Genomic DNA, 18,078 nt, shown 5'->3' on the forward strand with positions numbered 1-18,078 from the left:
AGGATGTGAGAGTTGTCGGGGCAGAGGCGTCTAAGAGGTTGTTCAAGCAGCAAGCAGAAGGCTTAGCTCACAGTGCACTTTACCCTTATCTCCAACGACCAGGGGATTTATTTTAGTGGCTGCTGTCACTTCACCTTGTATGCTAAAAAGAAGTCCAAAGCTTCCACCCTTGATGTGGAGACATTAGAGTGAGAGGAATTTTATCTTGATGGTAGAAATAGGTAAGTTTTACATCGACAATTTCAATGTATTTTTTACATTAATTATCAATGTAAAAGTACTTCAAAATGGAGTTGTACACTGATTTATAATGTAAATATACACTCTATCTAGATGCTTACAAAATCGAACCGAGGTGTAAAGTTTACCACGGTTCAATTTCACACCTCAAACAAACGTGGCCTCAGTAAATTTGAGACCAAATCATAATAAAACAATTAAGTCTGGTTTTTAATATGGTTTGGGCCAAATGACATATTAACAAATACCACCTATTATTGTTATATAACTTGCATTCACACATTCTCATACATAATTTAAACATGTGATTAAATGTTAAAGGACCTTTTTACAAAATAAATGACCAAGTTTGGTCATTTGACAAAATCAGTTATGTTTTTAAAATAACGACCAAACAACAAGTGGGACAAGAAAATCACCGACACTCCTTTGACACTCAGACCAAATTGCCCCTTTTAACAAAAATACAAAATATAACTAACAAAACGAGACAATTGTTTACATTATCCTCTCATGAGCTACGAGACTAAGGGGAAGTTAACATTTAGGGGCAGTCACAGTTCGAGACTAATTTTTTGAAACCGAATTGAAGCAAACCAGTTAACCACTTCATCGGCCAGCTAGTTGTTGTCGGAGGTGACTGGTCAAGATGGAAAAAAGATGAATCGTAATACCCTGAAGTCCAAATAAACAAATTGCGAAAACAATGTAAGCATTCAATGTTGATGACAAAATATAGTATCTTGTTTTCCTTGGATTGTTGCCTCTGAGAAAGATAGTAACGACAATCAACAGTGACTAGTGAGGCGGTAACCAGCCTTCAACCAAGCCCATAAATAGAGAAGGCAATTGGTGGTTTAAAGCCTTCAAGTGTTCATTCCTCATTATGCAACCAAAAGAGTCTCTCACAATATTCAAGTGTTCAGCGTTAAGCGTTTCTTCATCCTCTTGCGAGCAACAACCAGGTGTCCTTCTTCGACTCTTCAGTTCTTCCTTCTGTGGTGGTCCTTAAGGAAGAATGAATGCATAACCTTACTTCTTAAAGAGAGATAATAGATTGAGAAGAAGGGAAAGGAAAGTATGGAAGGTGGTGACCAGGACCAGGAGGGTGGAACTGACAAAGAGCATCAAATGGAGGCTAGGGTTCACTGGTTCGGTTAATCGGTGTTCCATAAAGATGGAAGATTGGAAGGTGTAATTGTGGTGGTAAGGTGATATAGGTTGGTTAAGTCTCCAAAGGTCCAGAGAAGACGGCAATAAAGAGAGAATGTCGAGAGGAATACCGATTGTAAAGGACGATGGGAGGAGATAAGAGAAGGAAGAGAGAGAGAGAGAGAGAGCTCTTATGAGAAGCCCTAGATCAGGGTTACATGGTATTGTCTGACGTGAGAGAGAGTTATTCCTCTTTTTATAAAGATGACCCTAATGCTATAAAGAGAATGATCTAAAATGAGATTTTTATCTTTGTGTCAGTTATTAAGGGAAGCACCATTGGAATTTCACCACATGTCCACGAGATTCTTTAAGGACAAAGTTTTCCTTCTCCTAAGGATTCTCACATGGCACATGTAGGTTACGTTTCCTTACAGGTTTCCCTATGGACACATGTCAAGGGCAAGACCTGGATCTCACTGGTGTGCTCGGGTGTTCTACCTATGAGGCACCTCGTCACAACTAGCTATGAACAAAAGGAATGCCAATTTCCTGCAGGCGGGTGTCGTCGGCCTCAAGGTCTATCATTTATTCGTTACAGCAAGAGTTGTCATTTCATGCTCATCGCAATGTGCTGATAGTGCACTGGGCTCATCTCGAACTTGAGATATCATTTTATGTTCATCGCAAGTCTCAAGTGATGTCGATTGCTTATCACAGGTCTAGGGAGGTGTTTTATGTTCATCGCAAGCCTCAGGTGGTGCTTCATGCTCATCGCAAGTGTAGGATAGTCTTCTATGCTCATCACAAGTGTGTGGCCCTTACATTACTTTGATAAAGTGTCGTTGTGCCGTTATAGAGGTGTCCTGGTTGAGATTTCTCTAGTTTTCTTTTAACATCCCTACCGTAGTCCTGGTGATAATGAATTGCATGTACTTACAGAAGGAACCTAGGAAGGGATGACTTACCCCTCAATCTCGGAGGGGAAATAAGTTTTGAAATTGTAAAATAATTAAAAAAGAATGGCAAAGTCTTCCCCTCGATATCGGAGGGGATGACTTATCCCACCGAGTTCTATGTATGAGTGTCGGGAGGAGGAAGACAATGAACAATAACTTTGGCCATCTCAGATTTAAAGGGCAATTTGGTCAAATAAAATGTTTTTCTAGTGTTTTTGTCTTTACAAGCAAGAGTGTAAAATTAAGTTGTTATTAATACCAAAATTCCAATGATGTTTAAGAGAAAGTATGACACTAGAGTTTCATTATTAATGGTGCAATTTGTATGTACAACTACTCTATATTTTCATTCACATATATGGAGGAAAAGTTTATTACAATTTAATGGATCGACAAGGGCCATACACATTTTGGATAAATGGTGCCGACTATCATGGGACTGGAAGACTTGCCCCCAAAAAATGGTGAATGGCCAAGATACACGTAACATTTATGGTACTCAATACAAAGTTGAAAATATGAGAACATCCCAAAATTGACAAGGTTTCATAGTATACCAAATGCAAATAATGCTAAATGAAATAAGCCCCTTTATTGATGTTTTATAAGACAACTAAAGACATTCTTATGAAATATCAATCTAGGATATAAGCATGTGACTTCTAGAGAATCATGGGTCAAATCATAAGTAATATGACATATTGACTAGGGGTGCTTATGGTTTAAACCGTGGGTTTTTTATGAACTGAACCAATCTGATTGGTTTTTTAAATATCTTAACCGAAACCAAATTAATGCAACTGGTTAACCGGTGGATCAATTAACCACGATTCAGTTTTTTTGTTTTTATGATGCACTCAAAATTAAAAAAAAAAAAAGGAAAAAACCTTCCCTCTTACGGTCTTGCATCCCTAGTTAGTTCAATTTTGAATACCCAATCCGCCTCATTCATTTTATTTCTTTTTTCTTTTGTATCCTCAAAATAGATGATTTCTATCTATATACAAACATGTCAATAAAGCCTTACAACCCTATTTCTAACCTCAACTATGTTTCATAACCTTTGTAATTTTTCTTCTTCCTTTTTATCCATATTTTCACTGTTTCTTTCATAAGCTAATCAATGTCTACATGAACATAATTGATGGATTTTTTTTTGAGAGTTCGTTTAAACCATAAGCTAAACCAGCACTGAGAATTGCAAGCCCACCTAAAACAATCCGTAACAACATCTCTAAAGGGATTCTTGCTGTTGCACAACAAATGATAAACACACCAATGAGCAATTTTTGAAGTGTTTGAAATGTTGTATAAGCTCCTTTACATGTTGAGCGTATGCTACTCAAACGTATCCAACATCTGCAAGACAGGGGAGACGGAAGTGTTCAATACATCAAAATCCAAGGAAAAATGTTGGGCCAAGAAAACATTTTATGTTAAGTTTTTGTACCTGGAGTTTAGATAAGGTTGTGGATGGCAAGGGTTGTTGGTTGGTGGGGCCAAACCACTAAGGTTTTCCTCCCTCATGCTTTGGCCATCCCTAGTACATTTTTTATGCACTCAAAATTAAAAAAAAAAAGTTTAAAAACTTCCCTCTTTCACCCTACAAATTTCTTCTTATAAACCTTTCAATCATTGAGGTCCATATTTCCTTGGACCTGTGGCTAGCTCTCAATGGCAACCCCAAGAACCTAGCTGGTAGAGAGCCACACTAGTTAGCCTATGTTGGGCACCTCCCAAACAGGGACAAGTACACTCTTTTGGATGTTTATCTTTAGTTCTGATACCATGCATCAAAACATAGGCACTTGAAGACTTAAAAAGCATTTTTCCTACAAACCAACAAACTAAAAAATAAATTAAAAAAAAAAACTCACAAATACTAATATCCCTATCACCTAAAAATTCTGAAATTGGTTTAGGAATAGCTAGGAAGAAAACTGATTTAGTTCCCCATGGATTATTTCCTTGCTTTTATTTCTACATCACCAACCCAATGACTAATTCTAAAATAGCTATTAAAAGAAATTACCCACCATCAACATTAAATCAAAATCTTGTCATCTACTACTATAACCTTGATCAAAACATTAGTAAGTCAGTCCCATGGTCTATAAAAGAATTTATAAATTTATTCACCTGTCATGTTCTTACTAATTAAAAGCAAAAAGCAACTTAAATGACAATGTCCTTCACCTTATCATAGATATTCAAGCCAAAATATGAAATAAAATTGTCACCACTTAATCATTCCATAGAGCAATATAGTAATAACTTTGAAGCCTACTACTCCAAGCCCTTCCCTTTCCATCTCCCATCAAAATTTTTTCCCTAATGGTACAATCTTTGGAGGGGAAAAACTTAGTAGAGCTAGAACCAAACACAAGTATGGCCGTCAAAGAATTAAAATAAATAAACAAACTTGTATGGCTGTCAAAGAATTAACCAAGAAAAAATCAGTCCTATAGTAAATATATTATCTTTCTCTTGCATCCCTAGTTCAAACCATGCAATTTGCATCATAAAAATCAAAACCACAACCGCAAGTCTATAACCATAAAAAAATTAAGAAAACCCCAAGGTTCACAACCATAAGTCAATATGTCAAATGATTTACTTTTTGGATTTTTCACATTCTTTCCCTAAATATTTATCCAATTTCGTTTTGTTCTCTACACCTCATTGGCCCACTTTTTGCTTGTTAAATAATGAATTCATGAAATCAACAACTTCCTCCACATTCTTAACTTCCATATCATTTGGATCCTGAAATTGATTATTTGAGTGAATATTAGGAGATGACTGACTTAAACTATAAAACTCATTCATAGAAATCAAACCTTGTTTCACCTTCTTTTTTAGCACTTTAACTGTATCAACATCATATGACTAACTAATAACCCAACCCACATACTCCAATTTACATCGGGGCTCAAGAATAACTACAATGATACTAATAGAGAAATCATCATTTCCTCTTACTTCCCAATACTTGTCTTGCTTCCTCTTCATCTTAGAAGCCTTAAAACTAATACAGAAATCATCACTCTTACACATATGAGAAAAAACAATTTCAATACCATAAATTTCTTTCATGTACTTATTTTTAATTATATAAAGCGAGCCAGACAATTTTAATGTAGTTTCATAGAAAAATTTAAGAAAATGTAGCAAACCACGAGCATATTCCCAATCTCCATCAGTAGGCAAACCCTTGTTTTTAACATGAGTAAGATCATCTACATACCTACTATCAAAACTCTCCAACAAATCAAACACCTTTTGAAATTTCAAAGCAGATTCCAGCATTAAGTAAGTAGAGTTCCACTTAGTTTCAATATCTAGGCAAACAAGACCCATACTCACTATTTTTTCTTTCTCCACACAATCCTTAAATATTTGCAACCTTATTGGTGAAGATCTTACATATTTCACTGCAGAACAAATCCTGAAAATAGAATCGTCTAGCTCTAACAACCTTTCTTTGACAATTAAGCTCAAAATATGTGCACGACATCTCATGTGTAAGAACTCACTTTTTAAAATACATCTAGACCTGTTCATGGGCCGGGTGGCCCGACGGGCTAGCTCGGCCCGGCCTGACTCCTGGACGGGCTTGAACAGGCTTTTTGGCCCGCGAGCTTAACCTCGGGTCAAAAAGCCTGGCCCGCATAAAATTAGAGCCGGGCTCGAGATTTGCCAAAATAGCCTAGCCCGACCTATAGTTAAACCTAAGTAAACCCGGCTCGACCTATAGTTAAACTTAAGTAAAAACCCTATGTGATGTCCATTTGAATAATTTTTTTGATTTGAGAAGGTTGTTGATTCACTTGTAGGCCCATTGTTCATTTAAATAGGGGAAAAAACATCTTAATTAAAATAGATAATGTCTACTTTAATAGGGAAAATTTTGAATTTCTCTTATTAGGTCGGGCTTCGAGCTTGGGCTCGGGCTTTGGGCTTTTTATCAGGATCGGGCTCGGGCCCAAGTTGTAGGCCCGTTGGTCGGGCCGGTCTCGGGCTCGGGCCTAACATTTTTCTGTTAATAGAGTCAAAGCCCGGCCCGAGCCTATTCCGGCCTGGCCCATCACATCCCTTCCAATTATTAAGTGTTTTCGTTAGGTATTGGATCCCTACATCATTTAAAGTTGCATTGCCCACCATTCCAATGAACACTCTTTCAATGCCCAAGTCAAGTAAACACCTCTCAATGGCCTTACCAATTATCTCTCATGAATGATCAGAATTGGACAAATTTTAATTTTTTTTGTGCAAATTTCCACTCATCGTCAATGAAATGAACAGTAAGACACATGTAATTAACGTCAAGGTTCGAAGTATCAAAAACGCAAGGTGTACCGGAAAGACAATTTTAAGAGACGTATTAGGATACACTTTGGATACGAACGGAAAATCAAGATACACATAAATATGGTAGAAAATTCCAATAAATCCAAAATATATATATATATATATATTACTAATAATATTTACAAATTTTATATGATTGTAAAAAACTCATTTAAATGTAAAAAATCATAATTTAATGGTTTATATAAAGTGTGACATATCAGAACACAATTAGTAACCGTTGAAAAATGATGGAATAACTAAAATGTAAAAAAAAAAACAAAAAAAAAACTAAAATGTGAATGTCAATTTAAAAAAAAAACCAATATAATTAATCTTAATATTTATTAGTATATAAATTTTAATAATTAATTCTAGCATTTATTGCAAAACACTTGTCACTCATTAAGAAAAGTAAAATTTTACTGAAAATTAAAACTACATATAATCATAGCAAACAATATGTGTGGCTCATTAGTGAACTTGTGGTTGTTAAAATCAAATGACCAAGGTTTAAATCTTGCTATAGATAAAATTTCAAGTTTTTACACTAACAAAACAAAATTAATGACAATGCTTCTAAAGCAGGAATGATGGAATATTAGGAATGGAAAGAGAAAAATTCTCTTACCCGATGTTATGTTATAGTCTCTTTGGACAATTTTATTCAGAGACAATTTGACAAAATTGATATCTGCAAAGATATTCAAGATAGTCTGAAGACCATGTATGAAGAGCAGAATTGTTCTACAAGAAAAAATGTCTTCAAACTGTTGATGACCACGATAATGACTGAAAACCAACTAGTTCATGACCATGTCATGCAGATGATAGGTTGCATAAATGTATAGGAAGCTTTTGCATAAATGCAGATGATATCTTTGCCCGTGTCGTTCAATCAGTTTGTCATAAATTCATTACAAGAAAATTGTCATATACCAACGACTATTATGGCGCGTAAGGATATCATGCGAATTTGTGTATTTTTTTGGACTCTCCCTCTTCACGACTCTATGACTCTCTCCTCTCGTTTCGGGACTGTTTCTCACACTTCTCTCACTCTCTCTCAATCTCTCCCATCTTCACGAAGAATAGGTAACCTCATTTCCCTTCACCTTTCTCCCTTCTCCCTTCACCGACGACTGTCTCTCATTCCACGCCGCCAACACCAGTTCATACATTGGACGATATCTTCAAATCTTGAGTTGAATCTCCATTGGATGGCAGCTCAAATTTTTAATTTGAGCTTTCATTTAATTTTTTGATTCAGAATTTGATCTTAAACAAAATGCTAGATCTTGACTGAGTGAAACTCTGCCCCAACGACTGAGAAGCATCGACACAGGTGCGTTCTTCTCCTTTTCTTCTTCCAATCTTCGATTTTTTTTCATGTCTTTTTCTTCTTCTCTTCATACATACTAATCTAGATTTTTGTCTTGTAGGAGGCTAAATGCTCATTGTTCTTTGGCCGTGTTTAGGTATAATTAGCTGCCATTGCTCATCCTTTTTTTTTCAGTTTCCTTTGATGTAGGGTTTTAAATGTCTATTTATCCACGCCCAAATATTTCCTAACGAATGCATATTTCAGGTTCATTTGCTTTACTTTTTTCAACCCGTGTTTCTTAACCTTGACTCTATTTGTTTGTAAGATCCATGCTTGTTCCCTGATTGTTTTATCTATTTGTTTCTTAACCCTGTGTTTCATTTGAATTCAATCTGAATTCAGTCATTTGTCAACATAATGCCATCCACGGCCTAGAGGAGATGGGTACCAAAATGGCTTATCTATTGTTGAGCCAGTGTTAGGCATGAATGTTGAAGAAATTTGAATCTGTCTCTATTCAAACCAGGTTAAGCATCTTGAACATATGTCCTTTCTTGCCTCATTTTCACCATTTAAGCCTAAGTGCCTGACATAGGCCAGCTCTATGCAATGGCCTAAATTGTAAAGAATCATTCATGGCAAGGGCCAATAATTGCATTGTTTAGGCACATTCCATTTGACATAACCAATTCAGATCTCAGAAAATCACATATTATAGGAAAATAAATAGAAAAGAAAACTTATATAGGAGTAGTGGCAGCCTGCACAAGCAACAGAACATAAGAAAATATGAAATTGAAAAGAAAACTTATAGAGGGCAATGGAAGGGATAGAATGAAAGGGAAGGGGCTTGATGGGAATGTTTTATTTGTTACCAATAGGGAAATCAAGTTGTAAGAAGAATGAGGAAATATAAACAGAAGAACTTCTCAAAGGGCCAAACTCCAAGGTTCCCTACTTTTTCAATTGCAACTATTTAATTTAACCCTAGGAGGATGAAATTTTGCATCCTTCAAGGGTGACTTCATGACTTTGCTTGACTGCTCATATAAATATAGTAAACGATTAAGGGGAAAGAAGAAGCTGCTACTGGTTCCTATTGTTCATTGTAGACAACAGCATGGTGGACTAGCAACACATTTAAGATTGACAACACAAGAGAGCAAAAGTAAAACATGCATCTCTTTCATCATGTGCTGCTGCTGTTAGGGGTGGCAATTTTTCACTCAACCTGCTGAACTCACCCAACCCGCCCATTTATTTGGCGGGTTGTGTGATCAACCCATCACCTAACCCACTCATTTAAATGGGTTGGGTTGGGTTGGGTTGTGGATAACCGTTGGGTTAACCATTACAAACATAAGTATTAATTCCTTAACCTTTTTTTTATTTTCTTTATTTGAAATAAATAATTTATAATTAAGTCATTAATTTTTGACTAAATTTAGTTTTGTCTTGAATTAGCATACTTCACCCAACATAAATCCAAATCAATTTCACCCAAGTCCAGATCAATTCAACACAGTCTAACCCGATCCAACATATACCAATCCGGGTCAAGTCGAATTTGAAATAGACCTCAAACGGGATGGCTCAGTATCGCTTGCTTTACGCGATTCGGGTCGTCCAGTCCAACCATTATTCACACAGCCTGACCTGACCCGACACAAGCTGATGTGGGTCGACCCAAATCCGAAGCGAGTCGGACCAGGTGAAGTCTAGACCCTACACCACCCCACTTGCTTTGCCCAGTTCGGATCGTATCCATACAACCCAACCCAAATCCGGCCCGGGTCAACAATGCTAACTGAGCTAGATCCTTTGGAGCCTCTGACCTAGGACCAACCCGAATCCGGCTCGGTCCGGTCCAACCTGAGTGAAACGGTCCTGTCGGGGTTTGGCCTGATCGAGTTGAATCAGCCCGGTCGGGTGTGGTCCCGACCGGACTGAATCAGGTCTGTTCGGGTCTGGTCTGACTGGTCCGAACCGGTTTAGTCAAGACCTGGTCCGGTTGGACTGGTCTAGATCTAAATGGTTTAGCCACTCTTGATGTGATTAGCTAAAGACAATCCAATTAGATAGTTCAAGTTGGTCTGACTGGTTTGAACCTAAGTGGTTCGTTAAATCCGAAGCCCGAACATAATTAAATGGCTTTACTGTTGGTGTAAAAATAATGTATGTAATGTGATTTGAACTTTCACCACTTGTGTAAATAGCAACTACTATTACCACTAAGCTATGACCAACTTATGTATTAGGATGGAGTTAGTTTTTGGTTTTAAGTACATAAATATAAGATTAATGGGTTTGGGCGGGTTGAATTGGGTTAAAGCGGGTTTGGGTTGAACCCAACCCATTTATTTTTACATAATTGGGTCATTAACGGGTTGGTGGGTTAAATGGGTTGGATTGAAACACAACCCAACCCAACCCACCCAATTGCCACCACTAGCTGTTGTTCTTCATAGCTAGCATTGTAGTTACAACACCAACACATGTAGAAGATGACATGCTTACCTGTTATCCTTGGTTGATTCTTGTTAGTTGCTTTCAACATTTATTCCTGATGCCCCTCTTGCCTAGTGCATATCCAGGCTCTGTTGTTTTTTAATTGGACTGGTCTTTCCTTTTTATTAGCATAACAACAAGAGCCAATATGGATTCTGGAAGAGCATTGTTGTCTTTTTACAAAGGAAGTGCCCTGTTTATGAGAATAAGGTCTGCATTGTATCACTACCATGCTATGATGCTCAGATACAAATATAGGAATGGATACAGATATGTAAATGGGAACATGACTCTCTGTTTTCTAAAATCCTAGAGGACCTAGACATGGATACAGCTACAGGTATCCCATTTACTATGATTATATCATGCATCTATGATCCACTCCACTTCAAGAATGAAGTTGATGTCATTGAAACAAACATGTTGGAGCACATTTCGAAAGAGGATTGTAACTTCTACCCAACTCCACGAAAGAACGAATTTGTAAACCTTAGATTGGCAAATTTGGGTTTTGATATTAGTTTGGGTCCATGCTCGGTTCCATATTAATGTTGGATTGGCTCTTAAGATGAACCAAGCCCATTTGATTTGTACCACTGCTTTATTAAGAGAGTAAAAGGTGTCAATGGAGATTTAAGATGTAATGAGGGATTTAATGGGAGAGCTAGGGGTTAAGGTCATTTTTGAGAGTGCTTAAAAATAAGCGCTTATTTGGAACATTAAGCACTTAATTGGTATTTGGGAAATAAGCCTGAAATAAGTGCTTATTTTTAAACCCGTTTGATTTCACTTCAAACAAGTATTTTTTTATAAGTACTTAATAAAAGTGTTGGGACCACACATTAAGTGGAAAATAAATACTTGTGGGTGTTTAGTAAAAAAGTACCGAAAAAGTACTTAGGTAGTGTTTGAGAACATTTAAAAGAAGTACATCTTTTAAGACATAGGACCACACATTAAGTGGTTTTTAAGTACTTATGGGTGTTTGGTAAAAAAATGGGGAAGAAAAGTACTTCTTTGAAAAAGTGACTTCAAGTTGGTTTTTTTTAAGTACTTCTTCTCCAAAAAAAAAAGGGATGAACTAGTCCCTGATAATTTTTTATAATGCCTAAAATACCCCCATGAGGGTTATACCTCATCCTTCTCCATTCATTTGAACCTCAAACCCAGGTAGTGGCGAACCAGTTGCAAGTCCACCGGCGACAATCGGCAGTGATGCCGGAGAAAAAGGTAACTACTCTCTTCTTTCCCTTTTCTGTTAACTATAGATTGGCTTGAATTACGAATGTGGGTATTTGATTTTGGAGTTTTTTAGTTGCTTTTCTATTATCGGTATTTTGTTTTGTGGTTAGAGTTCTGGTGTTACGTTGATTTGATTTAGAATGCAATTTTACATTTGAAAAAGGAAAACAAAAAAGAGGTTCCTTTTTACTTGGTGAACTTAGAACTTTCTGTGCTTCCCCCCCCCCCCCCCCCCCCCCCCCCCCCCCCCCCAATCTGTAGTTAGGGTTGATGGGCTTCAGTAGATTTGGTCTAGGAATGGAAGTGTTAATTGAAAGAACAATTGCAGTGAATTAGAGAGATGGGTCCTTTCATTATGGGGGAATGCAGGTTTATTTTGTTCTTGGGTTATGGATTTTTTTTCTTTTCTTTCATGTGATTCTGATCATACAACGGAAACAATGGTGAAGCGGAAGAAGAATTTGATGAAATTCGATCTATTCTTGATTCATTAGTGGATGTTTTATCCTCTGTGTTCAAACCTATAGGAACGTTGAAATTTTGCTTCCTTTTCGAACACTACTTAAACATATAGAGAAGATGTTTCATCTCAGGCCGGTGTTTTACTCAGATGGAGGTGAAGAGGAGAACTTGTAAAGAGCTCTAATCACAATTCTACTAGTAAGGAAGAAGCGGAAACAATTACTGGATGCATCAGAACAAGAACCAGAAGATGAGGTTGTGAAGTGAGGGCTAAAATTATCATTTGTGTCAATATAAGTACTTATGGGGAAAGTAGCTTACCAAACATCCCCACCCCAATAAGTGCTTAAAAACATAATAAGTGATTTGGCAAGTGGGTCACCAAACAACCTTAAGTGGTTGTTAAAATAAGTACTTCTAAAAAGTACTTGTGCAACAAGTACTTCATTTAACAACCACTTAATCATCAAATAGGGCCTTATTCAATTTTTTTCTTCCAAAATTATCCCTAATTGAATTTTATAATACCACTTATAAAATTATCCCTAATTGAATTTTATAAAAGTATTTTTATGAAAGCACTTTTACGAAAGCACTTTATGAAAACATTTTTAACAAAGTACTTTTATGAAAGCATTTTTACAAAAGCACTTTTATAAATGTACTTTTATGAGAGCACTTTTATGAAAGTACTTCTACAAAAGCATTTTTACAAAAGTACTTTTATGAACACTTTTATGAAAGTGTTTTTGTAAAAATGCTTTCATAAATGTACTTTCTTAAAAGTGCTTTCAAAGGGTATATTTTGAAAATTTGAAAGATAATGAAGGGAAAATAGTCACAAATGCTTATTTAAGTGCTTACTAGAGAAAAAGACTACCAAATGCCCAATATAAAATAAGTAATTGTTTTAAAAAATAAGCACTTGAAAAAATTGGGTGCCAAATGCAAATAAGTGCTTATTTGAATAAGCACTTGTTTTTAAGCACTTATTTTTAACTTAACCACTCCCAAACATGACCAAAGAATGATTTTATTAGATGGTAATGATGGATTTTATTAGGCAAAGTTAAGACTTAAGAGGGTTTTTTTTTGTAACTTGTATTTTTTATAGTTTGACAAAAAATAGATAACCACATGTGGAAAAATGAGAGGAATAGAAGAAGCACGTGAACTTCATGGTGAGAGGACCCCTCACCTACACTCTTTTCCTCTTTCTAATATAGATATAGATGTTGGAGCATACCTTGGGAGAGGATTGTGACTTTCTACCCGACTTCGTGGGTGAGCAAATATGAAAACCTTGGATTGACAAATTTGGGTTTTGACATCAGTTTGGGTCTAGGCTCAGTTCCATGTTAAAGTTGGATTGGCATATTCCTAATTTGACCTAAACCCATCTAATTAGGGGGAGGGGGTAAGAATGATTTTATTAGAGAGTAATTGTGGATTTCATTAGAAAAAATTTGAGACTTAAGAGGTTTTTTTTTGTAACTTAATTTTTTTACAATTTAATTAAAAATTGATAACCACTTGTATAAAAAATGAGATTAGGAACAAAAGAACTAAAAATTGATAACCAGTTGTATGAAAAACGAGGTCAGGAACAAAAGAAGCATGTGAGCTCAAGGGTGAGAGGACTCTTAACCTAATACCCTCTTTCCTCTTTCTAATATAGACATAAGTTCTTCATCTCTCTATCTCCTATGTTCCAACACGTACCATTTCTCCCTTTCCTTTACTAAACTAAATCATAACCCTTATTTCATTATTCCTTGTATAATCCAATAAGAAGTATAAATTGGATAGAGTAACAAAATGCCAAAACGTAGGAAGATGCTTGACAAATTGCCAATCCAATAAATAAGGGATAAGAAATCAATGAGGAATTGACACAACCACCACAACTAACTTCCCCCAAAACCAACTCATCTAAGACATTAGAACAAAATCACATGCATCAAGTATCTATACTTCAAAATACAAAAAACATGTGGTCTAAATATCGTAACATCTATTGAAGTCATTCCTTCACACTATGTAAGGACATCTTTTCTTGTGCTCGACACAGGTCTTTTGCTAGTTTTAAATTTAATAGAAAGTAGTTGTCGAGTCTTTTGCCATATATTTGATAATAGTCATGGAATGGAAACAAAAAATTAAGAATAATGTTTTTTTACTTCTACCATTATATCATATCACAATTAAAAATAATAAAGAAGAATGATTAAACAAAAATAATAAAAAAAAAAGAATACATCTAAAGAGGCCAAGAAAAAAGGGTGAAAGCACTCGTAATTTAACACTAGATATGACACTGAACAGTACCGAATAGTGAAGTATAATTTATGTGATGGGCTCGATATAATTAAGGTAAGACTTAGATGATGATGACTGTGATGATGAATATATGAAATAAAAGATGGACCAGTGTGGCATTACAACCTTAAATTTACCATTTAAATTACAAAGACCCCCTTGTACTATGGGGTTAGTGACAATTACCCCCTAAACTTTCATTTGTAATAAAGATCCCCTTGAACCTTCATTATTTTGTGACAAATACCCTGTTAGAGTTTTGTCATTTAACTTTGAAAAGGATTCTTGTTCAGTTGTTTATTTTTTTAAATTCCCAAGCTACCCTTTCTTATTTAATTGAAAATTTTATGATCACATTAATTTTCTAAATATAATATTGAAGTCTTCCCGATTTCTTCAGTAGATTCTTGCAAATTATCCAATATTCACATGAAAATGGTAGAGGTTTCTTTCTGATAGATATAAATTTAAGGTTTCATTTGGGTTTTACTGGTTTATTGGAGAAAGGAGTGGATAACTTTTATATTTTAAGATGAATAGAGATTGATGTTAGCAAAATGGAATAACAATTTAAAGAAACTTGTTTTTATATGTCAATGAAATGGTTCTTGTTATTTAAAGAATCTTGTTTCGTTTGGAAAAATATGGATGCATTTTTTGGTCAATTAAGGCTTAAGAGAAAATTACGATGAGAAGAACATATAAAAATTTAGAAAGATATTTTGGTAATTTAACAAATCCAATTGTCTAACTTCTTTATAATTTACCCATTTTTTTCTTTGATAAAATTGAATAACTTTCTTTTTGCTAGGCAAAAGTTAGCATTTGTTGAATATCATCTCTCTCTCTCCCTTAGCTAAGAACATCAACTCCTATTTGCCTCTTTTTCTCTCTCTCTCTTTTTTTTTTTTTTTTTTTGCTTGTGGTTGGGGTGGTAGGTTTGGGTTGTTGTCTTTGGATTTGGTAGAACTACATCAAAATTGGGACAAGATCGAATGTACAAGGCATTATATTCTTTAATCTTTAGTTGATTCATCCCTAAAAATCCCTTTAGCTAGTAGCATTTGCTCATCTTTTGAATTCAAAGTTTTTTTTTTTATCATATTTTAGATGAGACTAAGTTATATTGAGTTGTGCTTAGAGCAATGGGCTCTTAAAGTTTGAAATCCAACCCAACATTATATTTGGACGTTATAACTTATATTCAATTAATAATTGGATCTGGTGTGGAATTGATTCCATCTGATCGAATTACATTTGGAATTTAATTAAGGGTAAAAGACTTAAACATACACCGGGTTTTCAAGAATTGACTTAAACATGCCTTGAATTTTTAAAAATGACTTGAATATACCTTGTGACTCTTTTACCAGTCATTTTCTTTCGAATTTTCAGAATATGCCTTGAATTTTTCAAATTCACGTGGGTGATGGGCAATAAGGCATACCGAAATGCCTCTCTCTTTCTCTCTCCATATGGCCACATCCAAACAGTAGCCTATAGAAGATTATAAACTCATCCAATATGATAATAAAATCCATAACAATACATATCTTACTTCTACACTGATGATGTAGTTCGAAGTCATAACAAATGATATCCAACTTCTCCAAAATGGAAGATATATATGCATATGAAGCTTCGAAAAGTCATATGTTAAAGCAAATACCTTCTCTAGAGGTGAAAAATCCAGAAAGTATTATATTTAAAATTCTAATAAAATTCTGAACATTTATGTTGATATCAAATTTTGAACATTTATGTTGACCAATAAAATTCTAATATCTATGAGTGTGAGTCCTTTAAATTAAACTAGTCCGTAGCTTGGGACGTACACAGATAGGAGAGTATTATATTTAAAAAATTCCAATACTACAATGGCATATTTTGCAATTTATGTTACATATATATATATATGTAACAAGATACCATAAATGAATTGAGAACATACCATCCCATCTCTCTCTCTCTCTTAACCTAATTAGTCCATTGGTAAATGGTAATCCGTTTTGCTCTCTTCCTACATTCTTTCCCCTGCTTTTTCTTCTTCTTACCTAGAAGGGTAAAATAGGATTTTTAAAATTTTAAATGACTTTTATGTGATTTCTCATTGATGTGGGGTATGTTTAAGTCTTTTACTATTTAATTGAAATTATTTTTACATAATTATATAAGGTATATAACTAATAAATGCAAGATTTTATATTTATATAAATTTATTACACGTGTACAATTTAAAAAATAAATAAATTTCAAAACATTTTTTAAGTTCATTAAAAATGAATTGGATTTAAATCCAACCCAATCCAAGTCCATTATATTTGCTTGAATCCTTCGTGGTTGTGTTAAGAGTTATGTAGAATTTAGACAAATTTGGAGTCACCTTCACTTAAGATGGACTCGTTATTCAAAGTACATGCTAAGTTGTAGCCTTCCAAGCTGCCCAAGCCTTTTCCTCAACATTAATGTTGTACTTCTCAATCTTCTTAGAATTCATGCATCTTTATGATTTCTCCATGGTTCATGGCCACCCAACTAATTTTTATTCGAGTTTGGACTTGGGTATTGGGATCAACCACTCACTAATTGCGTGTAATTTGATAGGTAACAAATGGGGAAGGGAAAACGTTAGTCTACACACATGGGATCACACTTATATGTAGACTAGCGGGGGCCTGCGCGGTGCACGGGATGGGGCACCCCTCTTTGTTCCTTGCCCTCGTAAGTCAAGACACTCTACTTCATCTCCACTCCGACCCTAGTGGCGAGGTGGGTTCGGGGCGAGGCATCCATTCCCCGTCAAGGATGGAGAATTTCCAAATTTTCCCCACCCTGAGGTAACCACATAAAAAAAATATATAATTTATGATTGTTTTACAAATAGGATTATGGGAATTTGGGGGTATTTTAGGAATTGGATTATGACAACTTGGGGTATTTTATAAATGAAATTATGGGATCCTAGGATTATAAGAACATGAGAAAAACTTAGAGATACTTTAAAACCATTATTAAATCTACGGATATTTTACTAATTTACCACTGGGTTCGGGGAATTATTTTCAAACCATATATCCCTAATTTATGGTTGTTTTATAAACTTAGGCAAAAATATTTTCCTTGTCTCCATCCCATTTATGCCCATCCCCGTTTAAGATTTGAGAAAACTTGCCTTGTTTGGGCGGGTGGGGTAGGGCCCTAGTTTTATGGGGAAAATTGCCATCCATAATTCTAATAATTTTTTATAACTAATTAACTAACAATAAATTACAATATTTTATGATAATTTCCAACAAAATTATTGAAATTGCTATTGATTAATAGTAATGTATAGTAAATTAACTATTTATAATAACAATAAATTAACATAAATTATTTACTTTTAAGCCTAAATTATTTACTATTAATCAAAGTAAATGTAATTATAGTAAATTAATGTAATTACGGTAAATTCCATTGTTTTTAAATAAAAGTAAGCCATTTGTTGTTAATTAATGTAAAACCATGTATGGTCGAAGTCAA

This window comes from Nelumbo nucifera, chromosome 1, assembly GCF_055504915.1.
Source record: "Nelumbo nucifera cultivar China Antique chromosome 1, China Antique-T2T, whole genome shotgun sequence".
In the NCBI taxonomy this organism is placed as follows: domain Eukaryota; kingdom Viridiplantae; phylum Streptophyta; class Magnoliopsida; order Proteales; family Nelumbonaceae; genus Nelumbo; species Nelumbo nucifera.